We start from the raw sequence: 22,128 nt of genomic DNA, 5'->3' as shown, positions 1-22,128 counted from the left end.
AGGTCTGGGTGGGGGAGGGTAATATCTCCAGGCGATGGGGTGACAGGTCTGGGTGGGGGAGGGTAATATCTCCAGGCGATGGGGTGACAGGTCTGGGTGGGGGAGGGTAATATCTCCAGGCGATGGGGTGACAAGTCTGGGTGGGGGAGGGTAATATCTCTCCTGGACAGGGTGGTGCAGTGGGACAGGGTGTGAGGGACAGGCAGGGGAAGGAGGGGTGAACGGAGGGGTTGAGGGGGAAATTGGTCCAAACGATGGTGAGGCAATGGTTGGTGTACCCAGCAGCAGCCTCGGACAGGAGGTGGCAGGTGCTTCCCGAAGTCATTTCGGCAGGAGTTCCTGGAGAGGGAAGGAGGAATGGGGGGAGAAGTCACTTCACATATTTTTGAAGTGACAAGAATATGTCACTTCAGGTGACATATTGAACTATGTCACTCAATATCTCAGTGACATACTAAGATAGTGTGTGAGGCTCTGTGCGTGCATGTGTGTGTGTGTGTGTGAGAGAGAGAGAGAATATATTTCTGTATTTCTGAGTGTGTATGTATGTTTAGAGAGAGAGAGAGGCAGTCAGATGACAGCATGACTCAGTGAGCTTCCTCCCGGGGTCAGACACAGAGTGAAACCCCCTCCACACCGTCCCATCACACACTCCCGGGGTCAGACACAGAGTGAAACCCCCTCCACACCGTCCCATCACACACTCCCGGGGTCAGACACAGAGTGAAACCCCCTCCACACCGTCCCATCACACACTCCCGGGGTCAGACACAGAGTGAATCTCCCTCCACACCGTCCCATCACACACTCCCGGGGTCAGACACAGAGTGAAACCCCCTCCACACTGTCCCATCACACACTCCCGGGGTCAGACAGAGAGTGAAACCCCCTCCACACCGTCCCATCACACATTCCCAGGGTCAGACACAGAGTGAAACCCCCTCCACACCGTCCCATCACACACTCCCGGGGTCAGACACAGAGTGAAACCCCCTCCACACCGTCCCATCACACATTCCCAGGGTCAGACACAGAGTGAAACCCCCTCCACACTGTCCCATCACACACTCCCGGGGTCAGACAGAGAGTGAAACCCCCTCCACACCGTCCCATCACACATTCCCAGGGTCAGACACAGAGTGAAACCCCCTCCACACCGTCCCATCACACACTCCCGGGGTCAGACACAGAGTGAAACCCCCTCCACACCGTCCCATCACACACTCCCAGGGTCAGACACAGAGTGAAACCCCCTCCACACTGTCCCATCACACACTCCCAGGGTCAGACACAGAGTGAATCTCCCTCCACACCGTCCCATCACACATTCCCGGGGTCAGACACAGAGTGAACCTCCCTCCACACCGTCCCATCACACACTCCCGGGGTCAGACACAGAGTGAATCTCCCTCCACACCGTCCCATCACACACTCCCGGGGTCAAACAGAGAGTGAACCTCCCTCCACACTGTCCCATCACACACTCCCGGGGTCAGACACAGAGTGAACCTCCCTCCACACTGTCCCATCACACACTCCCGGGGTCAGACACAGAGTGAATCTCCCTCCACACCGCCCCATCACACACACCCGGGGTCAGACACAGAGTGAACCTCCCTCCACACTGTCCCATCACACACTCCCGGGGTCAGACACAGAGTGAATCTCCCTCCACACCGTCCCATCACACACTCCCGGGGTCAGACACAGAGTGAAGATCCCTCCACACCGTCCCATCACACACTCCCGGTGTCAGACACAGAGTGAATCTCCCTCCACACCGTCCCATCACACACTCCCGGGGTCAGACACAGAGTGAATCTCCCTCCACACCGTCCCATCACACACTCCCGGGGTCAGACACAGAGTGAAACCCCCTCCACACCGTCCCATCACACACTCCCAGGGTCAGACACAGAGTGAAACCCCCTCCACACCGTCCCATCACACACTCCCAGGGTCAGACACAGAGTGAAACCCCCTCCACACTGTCCCATCACACACTCCCAGGGTCAGACACAGAGTGAATCTCCCTCCACACCGTCCCATCACACACTCCCAGGGTCAGACACAGAGTGAAACCCCCTCCACACTGTCCCATCACACACTCCCGGTGTCAGACACAGAGTGAATCTCCCTCCACACCGTCCCATCACACACTCCCGGGGTCAGACACAGAGTGAATCTCCCTCCACACCGTCCCATCAAACACTCCCAGGGTCAGACACAGAGTGAAACCCCCTCCACACCATCCCATCACACACACCTGGGGTCAGACACAGAGTGAATCTCCCTCCACACCGTCCCATCACACACTCCCAGGGTCAGACACAGAGTGAAACCCCCTCCACACTGTCCCATCACACACTCCCGGTGTCAGACACAGAGTGAATCTCCCTCCACACCGTCCCATCACACACTCCCGGGGTCAGACACAGAGTGAATCTCCCTCCACACCGTCCCATCACACACTCCCAGGGTCAGACACAGAGTGAAACCCCCTCCACACCATCCCATCACACACACCTGGGGTCAGACACAGAGTGAATCTCCCTCCACACCGTCCCATCACACATTCCCGGGGTCGGACACAGAGTGAATCTCCCTCCACACCATTCCATCACACACACCCGGGGTCAACCGGACATGGAGGTCGTCCTGTCGGCCTACGCCGATGATGTACTCCTCATGATGACAGATCCCAATGACCTGCGGAGGATGCGCGAGTGCCAAGAAGTTTTCTTGGCAGCATCCTCCGCCAGGATCAACTGGGCGAAATGTTCCGGACTCTTAGTGGGTCAGTGGCAGGTGGACTCCCTGCCGGAGGAGATGAGAGCTTTTGAGTGGAGCACTAGATGTCTCCTCTATTTGGGAGTCTACCTGAGTCCTTCTGGGGAGACCTGGCTGGCGAACTGGCAGGACCTGGAGACGAAAGTCATGGCCCGGGTGGGGCGATGGTCAGGCCTTCTCAGGGTACTTACCTATCGAGGCAGGGTGGTGGTCATAAACCAGCTGGTGGCCTCCATGTTGTGGTATCGGATGGTCACCTTGGCTCCTGCTGCCCTGTTTGTTGCGAGAATGCAGAGGAAGTTAGTGGACTTCTTCTGGGGCAACAGGAAACACTGGGTCTCTGCAGCGGTCTTGAGTCTCCCAGTGGGAGAGGGCGGACAGTCGCTGGTGTGTGTTCGTACATGACTGGCGGCTCTCCGCCTCAGGACTCTGCAGAGATTCCTGGACGCCGAGCACCCTCCCAGGTGGCACGTGTTGGCGACTTTCTTCCTCCGGAGGGGCTGCTGTCTTCACGAAGAGATGCGGCTACCACCGGCGGGCGTCAGCCGTACTGCTTTGCGGAGTCTGCCCGGCTTCTATCAGGACCTACTGAGAGTCTGGAACATGGTCGCCTCAGGCCGGGAATCCCCTCCTCTGGCGGAGCGCGGGGTCCTATCTGACCCTTGCCCTACCTCAGTGGATGTCAGTGCGGCTCAGTTGTGTGGACCGACTCAGGCCGAGCTGCTTGTCGGGCCCAGACCCCGCAATCTTCTCCGGGAGCCGTGTCCACACAACTTGAGCCGTCTCTCATCGATACCCACAGTCCCATTCAGGGATGCAAGTAGGAGGTATTTGTATGGGCTGCTGCTCCACACCCTCCACTTCCTTGCCCTTGTCCACCGTCCCGACACACCATGGCGGTCGGTCTTTCCACCCGGAGGTGAGGCGGGTCCCCACTGGAAGTCCCTTTACGAGGGGGTTCTTCCCATGCACCTGGGGGATCTCGGCTGGAGGGTGCTGCATAGAGCGGTGCCCTGCAATAAGTTTTTTAGTTTGTACATGGATCTCCCACCCGCATGCCACTTCTGCGGGTTGGAGGAGACCGTGTACCACATGTACATGGAGTGTGCGAGGCTGCAGCCTCTTTTTGCGTATTTGCGTGGGCTGCTTCTCGCCTTCTGGCTGCATTTTAACCCCACCCTATTTATATATGGTCATCCAGTAAGGAAGGGGGCATGGAGGGATGAGGATGTCCTAGTCAACTTGCTCCTGGGGCTGGCGAAATCCGCCATCCGAGGGTCTTGGAAACGGGTGGCGGGAGGATCTCCCCGGACAGACTGCCTGGCAATGTTTAGAGGGTATGTTCGTGCCCGGGTAAATATTGAAAAAGAACACGCGCAGTCCACGGCGACCTTAGAGGAGTTTCGAGACCGTTGGGCTCCGCGGGGTGTAAATGCCATCGTGGATAGAGATGGCAACATTTTGGTGTAATGTCTATTGTCTATTTGTAGTGAAGTAATTGTGTTTGCCACTGATTTGTATATATTGTATAGCACCGATATTTGTAATAAAGGATTTTGTAATTTAAAAAAAAGGGGTCAGACACAGAGTGATTCTCCCTCCACACCGTCCCATCACACACTCCCGGGGTCAGACACAGAGTGAATCTCCCTCCACACCGTCCCATCACACACTCCCGGGGTCAGACACAGAGTGAAACTCCGTCCACACCGTCCCATCACACACTCCCGGGGTCAGACACAGAGTGAATCTCCCTCCACACCTTCCCATCACACACTCCCGGGGTCAGACACAGAGTGAATCTCCCTCCACACCGCCCCATCACACACTCCCAGGGTCAGACACAGAGTGAAGCTCCCTCCACACAGACCCATCACACCTCCCGGGGTCAGACACAGAGTGAATCTCCCTCCACACCGTCCCATCACACACTCCCGGGGTCAGACACAGAGTGAATCTCCCTCCACACCGTCCCATCACACATTCCCGGGGTCAGACACAGAGTGAACCTCCCTCCACACCGTCCCATCACACACTCCCGGGGTCAGACACAGAGTGAATCTCCCTCCACACCATCCCCATCACACACTCCCGGGGTCAAACAGAGAGTGAACCTCCCTCCACACTGTCCCATCACACACTCCCGGGGTCAGACACAGAGTGAATCTCCCTCCACACCGCCCCATCACACACACCCGGGGTCAGACACAGAGTGAACCTCCCTCCACACTGTCCCATCACACACTCCCGGGGTCAGACACAGAGTGAATCTCCCTCCACACCGTCCCATCACACACTCCCGGGGTCAGACACAGAGTGAAGATCCCTCCACACCGTCCCATCACACACTCCCAGGGTCAGAGACAGAGTGAAGCTCCCTCCACACCGTCCCATCACACACTCCCAGGGTCAGAGACAGAGTGAAGCTCCCTCCACACCGTCCCATCACACTCTCCCAGGATCAGACACAGAGTGAAACACCCTCCACACCGTCCCATCACACACTCCCGGGGTCAGACACAGAGTGAAGCTCCCTCCACACAGACCCATCACACACTCCCGGGGTCAGACACAGAGTGAATCTCCCTCCACACCGTCCCATCACACACTCCCGGGGTCAGACACAGAGTGAATCTCCCTCCACACCATCCCATCACTCACTCCCGGGGTCAGACACAGAGTGAATCTCCCTCCACACCATCCCATCACACACTCCCGGAGTCAGACACAGAGTGAATCTCCCTCCACACCGCCCCATCACACACTCCCGGAGTCAGACACAGAGTGAATCTCCCTCCACACCGTCCCATCACACACTCCCAGGGTCAGACACAGAGTGAATCTCCCTCCACACCGTCCCATCACACACTCCCCGGGGTCAGTCACAGAGGTGAATCTCCCTCCACACCGTCCCATCACACACTCCCGGGGTCAGACACAGAGTGAATCTCCCTCCACACCGTCCCATCACACACTCCCAGGGTCAGACACAGAGTGAATCTCCCTCCCCACTGTCCCATCACACACTCCCAGGGTCAGACACAGAGTGAACCTCCCACCACACCGTCCCGGCACAGTGAGACACAGAAACTGAGGTGGATCTATCTCCCCCTCCCTTTTGCCCCCCCCCCCCCGCTCAGACAGGCGTAGTCTTGCGGTTCAGCGTGTTCGTATCAGAGCTCTCCTTACCCCCGTCTGCCCCCCCTCCCCCTCCTCCTGCGAAACAATTGTGAAGTTGCAGGAAACCTGCCTCCCTCTCACAGTTGAGGAGATTGGCGAGGGTGCCCTTGGAGGGATCGCGGGACAGAGCGAACAGGGAGAGGTCGGCCGCCGAGGAGGAGGAGGAGGGGGCAGTAGGAGCGGCCGGGACGGCCATTGAGGAAGAGGATGGAGGTGGCGGTGCGGAAGCGAGTGGGAGGCCGGAGGGAGAAACCGCGGTTGGGTCATCCCTGGAGTGGCGCTGGTAGGGGGAAACGGTAGGAGGGAAGGCGGAGGGCAGTTGAGCTGGCGGGTTTAGCCGGGGCAGTCCGGCTCCGGCGTGACCGGGCCTCTTTGCTCCGTTCGATGTAGATGTTGACAGCCAAGACCCCCACAGCTTCGGCCACAATGAATGAGAGACCCCCAAAGTAGAAGGACCAGCCATAAGAGTAATGGAACTTCTTATCCTCGTCCCTCTTGGTGCTCGGGTCTCCCGCGTTCGCTGAGATGTAGACAATCACACCGATAATGTTACTCAGCCCTGGGGGGGAGAGAGAGAGGGGGGAGTGAGTGAGGTCGTGCATGGTGCTCGGGTCTCCCGCGTTCGCTGAGATGTAGACAATCACACCGATAATGTTACTCAGCCCTTGGGGGGGGAGAGAGAGAGGGGGGAGTGAGTGAGGTCGTGCATGGTGCTCGGGTCTCCCGCGTTCGCTGAGATGTAGACAATCACACCGATAATGTTACTCAGGCCTGGGGGGGGAGAGAGAGAGGGGGGGAGTGAGTGAGGTCGTGCATGGTGCTCGGGACTCCCGCGTTCGCTGAGATGTGGACAATCACACCGATAATGTTACTCAGCCCTGGGGGGGGAGAGAGAGAGGGGGGAGTGAGTGAGGTCGTGCATGGTGCTCGGGACTCCCGCGTTCGCTGAGATGTAGACAATCACACCGATAATGTTACTCAGCCCTGGGGGGGGAGAGAGAGAGGGGGGAGTGAGTGAGGTCGTGCATGGTGCTCGGGACTCCCGCGTTCGCTGAGATGTGGACAATCACACCGATAATGTTACTCAGGCCTGGGGAGAGTGAGGGGAGAATGAGAGAGAGGGAGGGAAAGAAAGGGGGAGAGTGTGAGAGAGAGGCAGGAGAGACTGGGGAAGAGAATGGGAGTAAGAGGGGGTAGAAAGAGGGAGAGAGAGGGGAGTGAGGGAGAGGGGGAGGGAGTGGGGTGGGAGGGGGAGAGAGTTGAGGGAGAGGAAGAGGGATTTAGAGAGATGGGGAGAGTGTGGGAGTGAGGGGGAAGGAAGGGGAGGTAGAGGGGAGGGAGAGAGGGGAGAAAGTCGAGTGAGAGGGGGAGAGAAAGTGAGGGAGAGAGGGGGAAAGGGAGGGAGTTAGAGTGGAAGGGGAGAATGAGAGGGGCGAGGAAGGGTGCTAGAGGGGGAGAGAGGAGGAAAAGGGGCGAGGTGGAGAAAGGGAGGAGCTAAAGAGAGAGGGGGAGAATGAGAAGGGAATTGAGGGAGGAAAGAAGAGGGAGTTAGAGAGACGGGGAGAGAGGAAGAGTGGGGAAGAGGGAGAGAGGGGAAGGGGAGCGAGGGAGGAGTGAGAGAGGGAGAGAGAAAGGTGGGAGAGGGAGAGAGGCAGAGGGAGGGAGAGATAGGGGAGGAGGAGAGAGGACAAAGAGTTAGGAGAGAGGGTAGAGAGAGAAGGGTGAGAGAGAGAATGGAAGAAAGAGAGAAGGGGAGATGGGGAGAGGGGGAAAGAGAGGGGGAGGGAGAGGGAGAGAGTTAGATAGGGGTGAAAGGGAGGGGGGAGATAAAGGGGAGCATGAGGAGGAGAGAAAGGGAGGAGAATGTTAGACGGGGAGGGGCAGAGGGAGGAAGTTAGAGAGAAAGGGGAGAGGGAGGGGGACAGAAAGACAGGGGGAGTGGGAGAGATAAAGGGGAGAGAGAGGGAGGAGTGAGAGGGTGAGAGTGAAAGGTGAGAGAGAGGGGGGGAAAGAGGGAGGAGGGAGAGACATTAGGGGGAAAGAGACACTGGAGAGAGTGATATTGGGGAGAGGGGTAGGGATAGGGGAGAGAGCGTGGGGGAGAAGGGGATTAAGAGAGTAGGAGAGAGGGTGGGGAGAGAGAGAACAGGAGAGAAAGAGAGAAAGGGAGAGGGAGAGACAGTGTGAGGGAGAGAGAGAAAGGAGGGAGGGTTCAGTGAGACAGGGAGAGGGCAGAGAGAAGTCGAGAGAGGGAGAGTGGGAGATGGGGGTGAGGTGTGGGGTTGGAGAGGGCCAGAGTATGGTGGAGAAAAGAGGGTAAAATGGAGGGAAGAGAGGGAGTGGTACATTCAGAAAGGGAGGAAGACGATAAGGATTGTTCTGAGCCACTCTTGCCCTCCCATCCCTGTACATCAGCACATTCTGGCCCTCCCCAGAGTGCCAGTACTTCAGCACCAGAAGTTGAATTCCTCTCCTTCCCCTTCTCTCCCCCCCTCACCCCTCCCTCCTCTCAACAGTACCCCCCCTCCACTCACTCTCTTGCCCACCCCTCCCTCTCTCTGGTCATCTCTCCCCTCTTCCCGCAGCTCTCCCTCCACTCTCGTTTCCGCCCCCTCTCCCTCATCTCCCCTCCTCTGCCCTCACCCCGATCTGAGGCCTTTCTAGCCTGCCCACAGCCCCCTCTCCCCGTCTGTGATCTCTCACCGGCAGCGACGAAGAGGATGCCGGAGCCCAGGACGATGTTCCTGCGACTCCGGTAGAACCGGCTGGTGGCGATGCACACTCCCCCCATCAGCAGCAGGATGGCACTCAGGATCGGGAAGATGCTCGAGGCCCGGACCACCCCTGCGAGGGAGAGACAGAGACAGGCAGGGAGAGCAGGTGGGCAGGGGAGCAAAGGGAAAGGGTGTAAAGTTACTGGATTCAGGGAAAAATGAAGAAAGAGAGATAAGGAAAGAGTGAGGGAGGGGTTTTGAACAGGAGGATGGGGAGTGTAGGGGTTACAGAGATAGGGAGGGGGTGAGGGAGGGGTTTGAACAGGAGGGACGGGGAGTGTAGGAGTTACAGAGATAGGGGGGAGGGAGGGGTTTTGAACAGGAGGGCAGGGAGTGTAGGGTTTAGAGAGATAGGGAGGGGGTGAGGGAGGGGTTTGAATAGGACAGGGAGTGTAGGGGTTACAGAGATAGGGAGGGGGAGGGAAGAGTTTGAACAGGAGGACGGGGATTGTAGGGGTTTCAGAGATAGGGAGGGGTTTGAACAGGAGGACGGGGAGTGTAGGGGTTACAGAGATAGGGAGGGGTGAGGGAGGGGTTTGAATAGGAGGATGGGGAGTGTAGGGGTTACAGAGATAGGGAGGGGTTTGAACAGGAGGATGGGGAGTGTAGGGGTTTCAGAGATAGGGAGGGGTTTGAACAGGAGGACAGGGAGTGTAGGGGTTACAGAGATAGGGAGGGGTGAGGGAGGGGTTTGAACAGGAGGATGGGGAGTGTAGGGGTTACAGAGATAGGGAGGGGTTTGAACAGGAGGATGAGAGTGTAGGGGTTACAGAGATAGGTAGGGGGTGAGGAAGGGGTTTGACCAGGAGGACGGGGAGTGTAGGGTTTACAGAGATAGGGAGGGGGTGAGGGAGGGGTTTGAACAGGAGGATGGGGAGTGTAGGGGTTACAGAGATAGTGAGGGGGTGAGGGAGGGGTTTGAACAGGAGGACGGGGAGTGTAGTGGTTACAGAGATAGGGAGGGGGGAGGGAGGGGTTTGAACAGGAGGACGGGGAGTGTAGGGGTTTCAGAGATAGGGAGGGGTTTGAACAGGAGGACGGGGAGTGTAGGGGTTACAGAGATAGGGAGGGGTTTGAACAGGAGGACGGGGAGTGTAGGGGTTACAGAGATAGGGAGGGGTGAGGGAGGGGTTTGAACAGGAGGGCAGGGAGTGTAGGGGTTACAGAGATAGGGAGGGGTGAGGGAGGGGTTTGAACAGGAGGACGGGGAGTGTAGGGGTTACAGAGATAGGTAGGGGTGACGGAGGGGTTTGAACAGGAGGACGGGGAGAGTAGGGGTTACAGAGAGGGAGGGGTGAGGGAGGGGTTTGAACAGGAGGACGGGGAGTGTAGGGGTTACAGAGATAGGGAGGGGTGAGGGAGGGGATTGAACAGGAGGAAGGGGAGTGTAGGGGTTTCAGAGATAGGGAGGGGTGAGGGAGGGGTTTGAACAGGAGGAAGGGGAGTGTAGGGGTTTCAGAGATAGGGAGGGGTGAGGGAGGGGTTTGAACAGGAGGACGGGGAGTGTAGGGTTTAGAGAGATAGGGAGGGGGTGAGGGAGGGGTTTGAACAGGAGGACGGGGAGTGTAGGGGTTTCAGAGATAGGGAGGGGTGAGGGAGGGGTTTGAACAGGAGGACGGGGAGTGTAGGGTTTAGAGAGATAGGGAGGGGTGAGGGAGGGGTTTGAACAGGAGGACGGGGAGTGTAGGGGTTACAGAGATAGAGAGAGGTTTGAACAGGACGATGGGGAGTGTAGTGGTTACAGAGATAGGGAGGGGTTTGAACAGGAGGACGGGGAGTGTAGGGGTTACAGAGATAGGGAGGGGTGAGGGAGGGGATTGAACAGGAGGAAGGGGAGTGTAGGGGTTTCAGAGATAGGGAGGGGTGAGGGAGGGGTTTGAACAGGAGGAAGGGGAGTGTAGGGGTTTCAGAGATAGGGAGGGGTTTGAACAGGAGGACGGGGAGTGTAGGGGTTACAGAGATAGGGAGGGGTTTGAACAGGAGGACGGGGAGTGTAGGGGTTACAGAGATAGGGAGGGGTGAGGGAGGGGTTTGAACAGGAGGGCAGGGAGTGTAGGGGTTACAGAGATAGGGAGGGGTGAGGGAGGGGTTTGAACAGGAGGACGGGGAGTGTAGGGGTTACAGAGATAGGTAGGGGTGACGGAGGGGTTTGAACAGGAGGACGGGGAGAGTAGGGGTTACAGAGAGGGAGGGGTGAGGGAGGGGTTTGAACAGGAGGACGGGGAGTGTAGGGGTTACAGAGATAGGGAGGGGTGAGGGAGGGGATTGAACAGGAGGAAGGGGAGTGTAGGGGTTTCAGAGATAGGGAGGGGTGAGGGAGGGGTTTGAACAGGAGGAAGGGGAGTGTAGGGGTTTCAGAGATAGGGAGGGGTGAGGGAGGGGTTTGAACAGGAGGACGGGGAGTGTAGGGTTTAGAGAGATAGGGAGGGGGTGAGGGAGGGGTTTGAACAGGAGGACGGGGAGTGTAGGGGTTTCAGAGATAGGGAGGGGTGAGGGAGGGGTTTGAACAGGAGGACGGGGAGTGTAGGGTTTAGAGAGATAGGGAGGGGGTGAGGGAGGGGTTTGAACAGGAGGACGGGGAGTGTAGGGGTTACAGAGATAGAGAGAGGTTTGAACAGGACGATGGGGAGTGTAGTGGTTACAGAGATAGGGAGGGGGTTTGAACAGGAGGACGGGGAGTGTAGGGGTTACAGAGATAGGGAGGGGTGAGGGAGGGGATTGAACAGGAGGAAGGGGAGTGTAGGGGTTTCAGAGATAGGGAGGGGTGAGGGAGGGGTTTGAACAGGAGGAAGGGGAGTGTAGGGGTTTCAGAGATAGGGAGGGGTGAGGGAGGGGTTTGAACAGGAGGACGGGGAGTGTAGGGTTTAGAGAGATAGGGAGGGGGTGAGGGAGGGGTTTGAACAGGAGGACGGGAGTGTAGGGGTTTCAGAGATAGGGAGGGGTGAGGGAGGGGTTTGAACAGGAGGACGGGGAGTGTAGGGTTTAGAGAGATAGAGAGGGGGTGAGGGAGGGGTTTGAACAGGAGGACGGGGAGTGTAGGGGTTACAGAGATAGAGAGAGGTTTGAACAGGACGATGGGGAGTGTAGTGGTTACAGAGATAGGGAGGGGTTTGAACAGGAGGACGGGGAGTGTAGGGGTTACAGAGATAGGGAGGGGGGGAGGAGGGGGTTTGAACAGGAGGAGGGGAGTGTAGTGGTTACAGAGATAGGGAGGGGGGAGGGACGGGTTTGAACAGGAGAACGGTGAGTGTAGGGGTTACAGAGATAGGGAGGGGGGAGGGAGGGGTTTGAACAGGAAGAAGGGGAGTGTAGGGGTTAAAGAGATAGGGAGGGGGTGAGGGAGGGGTTTGAACAGGAGGATGGGGAGTATAGGGGTTACAGAGATAGGGAGGGTGTGAGGGAGGGGTTTGAACAGGAGGACGGGGAGTGTAGGGGTTACAGAGATGGGGGGAGGGAGGGGTTTGAACAGTAGGACGGGGAGTGTAGGGGTTACAGAGATAGGGGAGGGTGTGAGGGAGGGGTTTGAACAGGAGGACGGGGAGTGTAGGGGTTACAGAGATAGGGAGGGGGTGAGGGAGGGGTTTGAACAGGAAGAAGGGGAGTGTAGGTGTTTCAGAGATAGGGAGGGGTTTGAACAGGAGGACGGGGGGAGTGTAGGGGTTACAGAGATGGGGGGAGGGAGGGGTTTGAACAGGAGGACGGGGAGTGTAGGGGTTACAGAGATAGGGAGGGTGTGGAGGGAGGGGTTTGAACAGGAGGAAGGGGAGTAGGTGTTTCAGAGATAGGGAGGGGTTTGAACAGGAGGGACGGGGAGTGTAGGAGTTACAGAGATAGCGCGGGGTGAGGGAGGGGTTTGAACAGGAGGACGGGGGAGTGTAGGGGTTACAGAGATAGGGAGGGGTGAAGGAGGGGTTTGAACAGGAAGAAGGGAGTGTAGGTGTTTCAGAGATAGGGAGGGGTTTGAACAGGAGGACGGGGAGTGTAGGGGTTACAGAGATGGGGGGAGGGAGGGGTTTGAACAGGAGGATGGGGAGTGTAGGGGTTACAGAGATAGGGAGGGGTGAAGGAGGGGTTTGAACAGGAGGACAGGGAGTGTGGGGGTTTCAGAGATAGGGAGGGGTTTGAACAGGAGGACGGGTAGTGTAGGGGTTACAGAGATAGGGAGGGGTTTGAACAGGAGGACGGGTAGTGTAGGGGTTACAGAGATAGGTAGGGGTGACGGAGGGGTTTGAACAGGAGGACGGGGAGAGTAGGGGTTACAGAGAGGGAGGGGTTTGAACAGGAGGACGGAGAGTGTAGGGGTTACAGAGATAGGGAGGGGTGAGGGAGGGGTTTGAACAGGAGGACGGGGAGTGTAGGGCTTACAGAGATAGGGAGGGGGTTTGAACAGGAGGACGGGGAGTGTAGTGGTTACAGAGATAGGGAGGGGGTGAGGGAGGGGATTGAACAGGAGGACGGGGAGTGTAGGGGTTTCAGAGATAGGGAGGGGGTGAGGGAGGGGATTGAACAGGAGGACGGGGAGTGTAGTGGTTACAGAGATAGGGAGGGGGTGAGGGAGGGGTTTGAACAGGAGGACGGGGAGTGTAGGGCTTGCAGAGAGGGGGGCGAGGAAGTAGAGGGAGATACTCACTCAAGAGGTATTCTGCACTATCATGCTCGTAGTCAGTGTCTTCGGGAAAATGATTAATCTTCTGACAGATTCCCCGCCTTACCCCTGGGGTCAGACATGGTAGTGGGGTTAGTCTCGACAGCAGCACTATGGACACAACAAATCTGACTGCCTCTCTGAAACTGGCCCTTCAGCCCATCTCGTCCATGCTGAAACATAAACTGCCCACGCCTATCAATTTACAGCAGCACCATAGTCTTCCCATTCCTGTACCTATTCAAACTTCTCTTAAACGTGAAATCGAGTTCATCCGCACCACTGCTCGTTCCACATTCCCATCACTCTCTGGGTGAAGAAGATTCCCCTCATGATCTCCTTAAACTTCTCACCTTTCACCCTTAACCCATGACCTTGTGTTGGAAACTCAATCGAAAAAGCCTGCTTGCATTTAACCTATCTATACCTCTCATAGTTTAATATACTTCTATCAAATGTCCTCTCAATCTTCTCTGTTCCAAGCAATAAATTCTAACCTATTCAATCTTTCCTTCTAACTCAGGTTTTCCATACCGGCAAAAAACTTTAAAATTTTCTCTGTACTCTTTCAACCTTGTTTATATCTTTCCTGTAGGTAGGTGACCAAAACTGCACACAATACTCCAAATTAGGCTTCACCAACATTTTATACAACTTCAACATAACATCCCATCTCCTGTACTCAATACATTGATTTATGAAGGCCAATGTGCCAAAGCTTTCTTTATTACCGTCTACCTGTGACACCACTTTCAATGAATTATGGATCTGCATTCCCAGATTCCTTGGTTCTACCACGCTCCTCAATGCCCTACCATTCTCTGTGTCACCCTGGCTGGTTCTACCGAAGTGCAAAATCTTGGACTTGTCTGCATTAAATTCCATCTGCCAATTTTCCAGCTGATGCAGGTCCCCCTTCAAGTCATGATAGCCTTCCTCACTGTCCTCTGACCCCCCCCCCCCCCCAAGTCTTTCTGCTGAGAATCTGGAAGAAAGGGATCTGGAGCCCTGCCGAAGGGTCTCGGCCTGAAATGCTGACTGTACTCTTCTCCATAGACGCTGCCTGGCCTGCCGAGTTCCTCCAGCATTGTGTGTGTGTTACTCTTCTCCCTATCGACGCGTGTTACTCTGACCACAGACATCGTCTGGCCTGCTGAGTTCCTCCAGCATTTTGTGTGTGTTACTCTGACCATAGACACTGTCTGACCTGCTGAGTTCCTCCAGCGTTTTGTGTGTGTAACTCTGACCACAGACTCCGTCTGACCTGCTGAGTTCCTCCAGCATTTTGTGTGTGTTACTCTGTCCGTAGACACCGTCTGACCTGCTGAGTTCCTCCAGCGTTTTGTGTGTGTTACTCTGTCCATAGAGACCGGCTGACCTGCTGAGTTCCTCCAGCATTTTGTGTGTGTTACTCTGTCCGTAGACACCGTCTGACCTGCTGAGTTCCTCCAGCATTTTGTGTGTGTTACTCTGTCCATAGAGACCGGCTGACCTGCTGAGTTCCTCAGGCATTTTGTGTGTGTTACTCTGTCCATAGACACCGTCTGACCTGCTGAGTTCCTCCAGCGTTTTGTGTGTGTTACTCTGTCCATAGACACTGCCTGGCCTGCTGAGTTCCTCCAGCATTTTGTGTGTGTTACTCTGACCATAGACACTGTCTGACCTGCTGAGTTCCTCCAGCGTTTTGTGTGTGTTACTCTGACCATAGACACTGTCTGACCTGCTGAGTTCCTCCAGCGTTTTGTGTGTGTTACTCTGTCCATAGACACCGTCTGACCTGCTGAGTACATCCAGCATTTTGTGCGAGTTGCTTGGATTTCCAGCATCTTTAGATTTTCTTGTGTTTGTGAGACCCTCAACATTGATGTTATCTGCAGGTCTGCTAATCTAGTTAACCATGTTATCGTATGACCAGCCTCCCATGCAGGAACATACGACCAGCCTCCCATGCAGGAACATACGACCAGTCTCCCATGCAGGAACATACGACCAGCCTCCCATGCAGGAACATACGACCAGTCTCCCATGCAGGAACATACGACCAGCCTCCCATGCAGGAACATACGACCAGCATCCCATGCAGGAACATACGACCAGCCTCCCATGCAGGAACATACGACCAGTCTCCCATGCAGGAACATATGACCAGCCTCTCATGCAGGAACATACGACCAGCCTCCCATGCAGGAACATACGACCAGCCTCTCATGCAGGAACATATGACCAGTCTCCCATGCAGGAACATATCAGATGCTTTCCTAAAGTCCACATAGACGATACTCATTGCTTTGCCTTCATAATAGGAGATTTTAATTTTCCATGTATTGATTGGGACTCCCATACTGTTAAAGGTCTAGACGGGTTAGAGTTTGTAAAATGTGTCCAGTAAAGTTTTCTAAATCAATAAATAGAGGTACCGACGAGAGAGGATGCAATATTAGATCTCCTATTAGGAAACGAGTTAGGGCAGGTGACGGAAGTGTGTGTAGGGGAACACTTTGGTTCCAGTGATCATAACACCATTAGTTTCAACTTGATCATGGATAAAGATAGATCTGGTCCTCGGGTGAAGTTCTAAACTGGAAAAAGACCAAATTCAAAGAAAGGAGAAAGGATCTAAAAAGCGTGGATTGGGACAGGTTCTCTGGCAAGGATGTCTTTGGTAAATTGGTTCTCTAGGGATATTGGAACTCTGATAAAGAAGAGAGAGATGTATGACATGAATAGAAAACGGAGCAAATAAGGTGCTTGGGGAGTATAAAAAATACAAAAAAATACTTAAGAAAGAAATCAGGAGTGCTAATAGAAGACATGAGGTTGCTTTGGCAGTCAGGGTGAAGGATAATCCAAAGAGCTTTTACGGGTATGTTAAGAGCAAAAGGATAGTAAGGGATAAAATTGGTCCTCTTGAAGATCAGAGTGGTCGGCTATGTATGGAACCAAAAGAACTGGGGGAGATCTTAAATGGTTTTTTTGTGTCTGTATTTACTAAGGAAACTGGCATGGAGTCTATGGAAATAAGGCAAAAAAGTAGTGAGGTCATGGAGTCTATACAGATTGAAGAGGAGGAGGTGCTTGCTATCTTGAAGCAAATCAGAGTAGATAAATCCCCAGGACCTGACAGGGTATTCCCTCGGACCTTGAAGGAGATTAGTTTTGAAATTGCAGGGGCCCTGGCAGAAATATTTAAAATGTTGGTATTTACAGGTGAGGTGCCAGAGGATTGGACTCATGTTGTTCCATTGTTTAAAAAAGGTTCTAAAACTAATCCAGGAAATTATAGGCCGGTAAATTTGACATCAGTAGTAGATAAATTATTGGAAGGAGTACAAGTATTGATAGGATCTACAAGTATTTAGCTAGACAGGGACTTATTAGGGAGAGTCAACATGGCTTTGTGCGTTGTAGGTCATGTTTAACAAATCTATTAGAGTTTTTCGAGGAGGTTACAAGGAAAGTGGATGAAGGGAAGGCAGTGGATGTTGTCTACATGGACTTCAGTAAGGCCTTTGACAAGGTCTCGCATGGGAGGTTAGTTAGGAAGATTCAGTCGCTAGGTATACATGGTGAGGTAGTAAATTGGATTAGACATTGGCTCAATGGGAGAAGCCAGAGAGTGGTAGTGGAGGATAGCTTCTCTGAGTGGAGGCCTGTGACTAGTGGTGTGCCACAGGGATCAGTGCTGGGTCCATTGTTATTTGTCATCTATATCAATGATCTGGATGATAATGTGGTAAACTGGATCAGCAAATTTGCTGATGATACAAAGATTGGAGGTGTAGTGGACAGTGAGGAAGGTTTTCAAAGCTTGCAGAGGGATCTGGACCAGCTGGAAAAATGGGCTGAAAAATAGCAGATGGAGTTTAATGCAGACAAGTGTGAGGTATTGCATTTTGGAAGGAAAAAACAAGGTAGAAAATACAAGGTAAATGGTAGGGCACTGAGGAGTGCAATAGAACAGAGGGATCTAGGAATACAGATACAAAATTCCCTAAAATTGGTGTCACAGGTAGATAGGGTAGTAAAGAGAGCTTTTGGTATATTGCCCTTTATAAATCAAAGTATTGTGTATAAGAGTTGGAATGTTATGGTGAGGTTGTACAAGGCATTGGTGAGGCCGAATTTGGAGTATTGTATGCAATTTTGGTCACCAAATTACAGGAAGGATATTAATAAGTTTGAAAGAGCTCAGAGAAGATTTACAAGGATGTTGCTGGGACTTGAGAAACTAAGTTACAGAGAAAGGTTGAATATGTTAGGACTTTATTCCCTGGAGCGTAGGAGAATGAGGGGTGATTTGATAGAGGTGTATAAAATTATGATGGGTATAGATAGAGTGAATGCAAGCAGGCTTTTTCCACTGAGGCGAGGGGAGAAAAAAAAACAGAGGACATGGGTTAAGGGTGAAGGGGGAAAAGTTTAAAGGGAACATTGGGGGGGGCTTCTTCACACAGAGAGTGGTGGGAGTGTGGAATGAGCTGCCAGATGAAGTGGTAAATGCGGGCTCACTTTTAACATTTAAGAAAAACTTGGACAGGTACATGGATGAGAGGGGTTTGGAGGGATATGGCCCAGGTGCAGGTCAGTGGGACGAGGCAGAAAAATGGTTCGGCACAGCCAAGAAGGGCCAAAAGGCCTGTTTCTGTGCTGTAATGTTCTGTGGTTCTATCCACTTTCCTGGTAACTTCCTCGAAAAACGCCATAATTTTGTTTAGACATGACCTACCACACATTAAGCCATGCTGACTATCCTTAATTAGGCCATGTCAATCCAAATACTTGTATATCCGGTCCCTTAGAATACCTTCCAATAACCTACCCACTACTGATGGCAGCAGTCTGTCCAGCCTGCAATTTTCTGGTTTATGTTTACAGCCTTTCTTAAGCAGTGGAACAACACTGGCTGTCCTTCAATCCTCTGATACGTCTCCTGTCGCTAAGGAAGTTTTAAATATCTCTGTGTGTGTGGACCCCCGGAATTTCTGTACTTGCCTCCTGCAGGGTCGGAAGGAGCACATTGACAGGCTCTGGGGATCTGCCTCAGGGTAGCAAACATATCTGTAATCTGCAGAGGGTCTGTGAAGTTGATGTCATTTTGTCTCACTTCTTTCCATCTCCCAATGGGGTTAATGGGCAGAACTCAGCATAGAATCAGGCCCTTCGGCTCAGCTGGTCCCATCTGCCTTTCCTATCTGTGCCCCTATAACCTTTCCCATCCATGTACCTGTCCAAGTGCCTCTTTAATATCGTTAATGTTCCTGCCTCAACCACTTCCTCTCGTTCCATGGACGGACCACCCTCTCGGGGAAAAAGTTGCCCCTCGTGTCCCTATTAAATCCTTTCCCCTCTTACCTTAAACCTGTGCCCTCTGGTTCTTGATTACCCAATCCTGGGGAAAAAGTCTGTGCACATTCACCCTACCTGTGCCCCTCGTGGTTTTATATGCCTCTGTAAGGTCACCCCTCCGTCTCCTGACACAGTCCCTCGAATCCCGGTAACATCCTCGTAAATCTCCTCTGCACTCTTTCCAGCTCAGTGGCGTCTTTCCTACAGCACGGTGACCAGAACTGAACACAATTCAAGTGCGGCCTCACCAACGTCTTGTACAACGGCAACATAACGTCCCAACTCCTGTACTCTGGAAATCGCCTTCTTCACTGCCCTGTCAACCTGTGACTCCACTTTCAGGGAAAAATGTCCCTGGGTCCTTCTGTTCTACAACACCGCTCAGGGTCACTGGATTGCCTTCCCGAAATGGAACACAGATGCAAATCAAAATTTATTTGCTGTTCGTCGGCCCACTTGCCCAGCTGATCAAAATCCCCTACAACGTTTTACAACCATTTTCACTGTTTGGGTCTTTCGCTGGGGCCTCTCTGTCTTGTGAGAGGAGCGTAGGTACTGCAGCTGAGGTAGTCTGCTGTTGAATGACTGGTCAGCAGGGCTGTGAACCTGCTCCGAAATCCACGCAGGGAGTAATTCTCACTGCTGGCAACTGTCAATCATAACACGTGAAGCTGGATCACACGGAGAACAGAGATTGCTGCCAATCGACAATGGCAAGCATCAGTTAAAGGCACAGCGGAGCTGTGTGTGTGTGTGTGTGTGTGTGTGTGTGTGTGTGTGTGTGTGTGTGTGTGTGTGTGTGTGTGTGTGTGTGTGTGTGTGTGTGTGTGTGTGTGTGTGTGTGTGCACACGTACGCGCGCGAGAGGGAGAGATTATCTGCGTGTGTGTGTGTTACTGGGAAACAGTGTTTGAGAGGGTTAAACCTCTCTGAAAGGGAACTGGGTGTGCGTGTGTGTGTGTGTTAGTTAAAGAGAGAGTCTGTGTGTGTGTTAATGGGGAACAGTGTTTGAGAGGGTAAGACCTCTCTGAAGGCAACTGTGTGTGCGTATGTGTTTGTGTCTCTATTTGTGCATGTCTGGGTGAGTGTGTATGTAGGTGAGTTTGCGTGTGCGTGCCTATGTGTGTGTGTGTGTTAGTCTCTCTGTGAGTGTATGCGTGTGATTGTGTGTGTCTGTGTGTGCGAGTCTGTGTGTGTGTGAATGTGTGTGTGTGTGTGGGCATGCGTGTGTGAGTTTGTGTGCGTCTGAGTATGTGAGAGAGTGTGACTCTGTGTGTATGACAGATTGTGAGTGTGTGTCTGTATGTGTGTGAGTGTGCATGTCTGTGTGTCTTTGAGAGTATGCATGTGCGTGTGTGTCAGTGTGTGCCTATCTATGTGTGCATATCTGTGTGTGTTCGTGCGTGTGAGATTTTGAGTGTGTATTTGTGTGTGAGTGAGTGTGTATGTGTGTGTGTCTCTGTGAGTGTGTGTAACAGAGAGGGTGTATGTGTGTGTGCGTGTGTTTGTGTGTGAGTGAAAGAGTGTGTGTATGTGAGAGTGTGTGTGGCTGTGCGTGTATGTGGGTGTACTAGTGAGTGTGTCTGTGAGTGAGTGTGTGTGAATGTGTGAGTATGTGTGTGAGTCTGTATGTATGCATGTCAGTATGTGTATGTGACTGTGTGCATCTGTGTGTGAATATGAGAGTGTGTGTGAGTGTGAGACTGCGTTTGTATGTGTATGAGTGTGTGCAAGTGAGTGTTTGTGTGTATGTGTGTGTGTGACTGAGTCAGTGTGTGAATGTGTTATAGTGTGTGTATGACTGTGTGTATGTGCGACTGAGTTTAAACGTGTGACTGTATGTGCATGTTAGTGTGTGAGTCTGTGTGTTTATGTGTATGAGTGAGTGCATGTGGGTGTGCAAATAGTGCCTGCTTGAGAGGTATGAGTTGTGTGCACATGTTTATGTGAGAGCGTGTGTCAGTGTTTGAGTGAATGAGTGTGTGTGAGTGCATGTGTAGGAAAGAAAGTGTGTGTGTCTGTGTGTGTGTGTGAGACCGTCAGCATGTGAGTTTGTGTGTTCATTACAGTGTGTGTATATGAGTGAGTGAGGTTGTGTATATCTAAAAGGTTGAAGGTGACAGTTGAGTGTAAAGGTGTCTCCTGCATACCCAGTCAGTCGATCAGTAGCTCTCTCATAAACACTAACAGGCTCTTAAACACATCCATCATTTCTGCCTCCACCACCACCTCATTCCAGACACCCACCCTCTCTGTGCAACAAAACTGGTCGCTCATATCTCCTTTGAACCAAACCCTTCTCAGCTTAAATACATGCCCTCTGATATTAAACGTTTCCATTCTTGTGAAACAGACAGCCGCAGCCTTCTCTATCTGTGCCTCTAGTAAACTTATAAACTATCAGGTAACACGCACAAAATGCTGGGAGACCATTTCGCTGAACAGACTGGTGAGACCTGACACAGTCTGGGAGACCGATTCACTGAACACCTACGCTCGGTCTGCCAGAGAAAGCAGGATCTCCCAGTGGCCACACATTTTAATTCCACGTCCCATTCCCATTCTGATATGCCTATCCATGGCCTCCTCTACTGTCAAGATGAAGCCACATTCAGGTTGGAGGAACAACACCTTATATACCGGCTGGGTAGCCTCCAACCTGATGGCATGAACATTGATTTCTCTAACTTCTGTTAATACCCCTCCTCCCCTTCTTACCCCATCCTTGATTTATTTATTTCCCCCCCTCCTTTTCTTTCTCACTCTGCCCATCACTCTGCCTGTTCTCCATCTCCCTCTGGTGCTCCCCTCCCCCTTTCTTTCTCCCTAGGCCTCCCGTCCCATGATCCTTTCCCTTCTCCAGCTCTGTATCCTTTTTGCAATCACCTTTCCAGCTCTTAGCTTCATCCCACCCCTTCTGTCTTCTCCTATCATTTCCAATTTCTCCCTCCCCCTCCCACTTTCCAATCTATCTTTTCTTTCAGTTAGTCCTGACGAAGGGTCTCAGCCCGAAACATCGACTGTACTTCTTCCTAAGATGCTGCCTGGCCTGCTGCATTCCACCAGCATTTTGTGTGTGTTAAAGGAAATTATCGGCTAATTAGTCTGACCTCAGCGATTGGGAAGATGTTGGAGTCGATTGTTAAGGACATGGTTTCGGGGTACTTGGAGGCACATGATTAAAATGGGGCTGAAGTCAGTATCATTTCCTCTAGGGAAAACCTTGCCTGACAAATTGGCTGCAATTCTTTGAGGAAATAACAGGCAGGACAGACAAAGAAGAGTCAATGGAAGTTGTTTGTTTGGATTTTCAGAAGGCCTTTGACAAGGTGCCACTTATGAGGTTGCTTAACAAGATAAGACCATGACTGTGAGATAAAGGAGCAGAATTAGG

The 22,128-nt window shown here is 53.1% G+C and overlaps 1 pseudogene; it reads right to left on the bottom strand.

Annotated features, from left to right (window-relative positions):
- Window positions 1-5,926: 5,926 nt before the first annotated feature.
- The window catches only part of LOC140715697 (voltage-dependent calcium channel gamma-4 subunit-like), a 26,343-nt pseudogene continuing 10,141 nt past the window's right edge, over window positions 5,927-22,128 (bottom strand).

The sequence above is a fragment of the Hemitrygon akajei genome, chromosome 24 (genome assembly GCF_048418815.1).
Source record: "Hemitrygon akajei chromosome 24, sHemAka1.3, whole genome shotgun sequence".
NCBI classification, from domain to species: Eukaryota; Metazoa; Chordata; class Chondrichthyes; order Myliobatiformes; family Dasyatidae; genus Hemitrygon; species Hemitrygon akajei.
The sequence above is the reverse complement of the archived record's forward strand: the minus strand, read 5'-3'. Positions and strand labels throughout refer to the sequence as shown.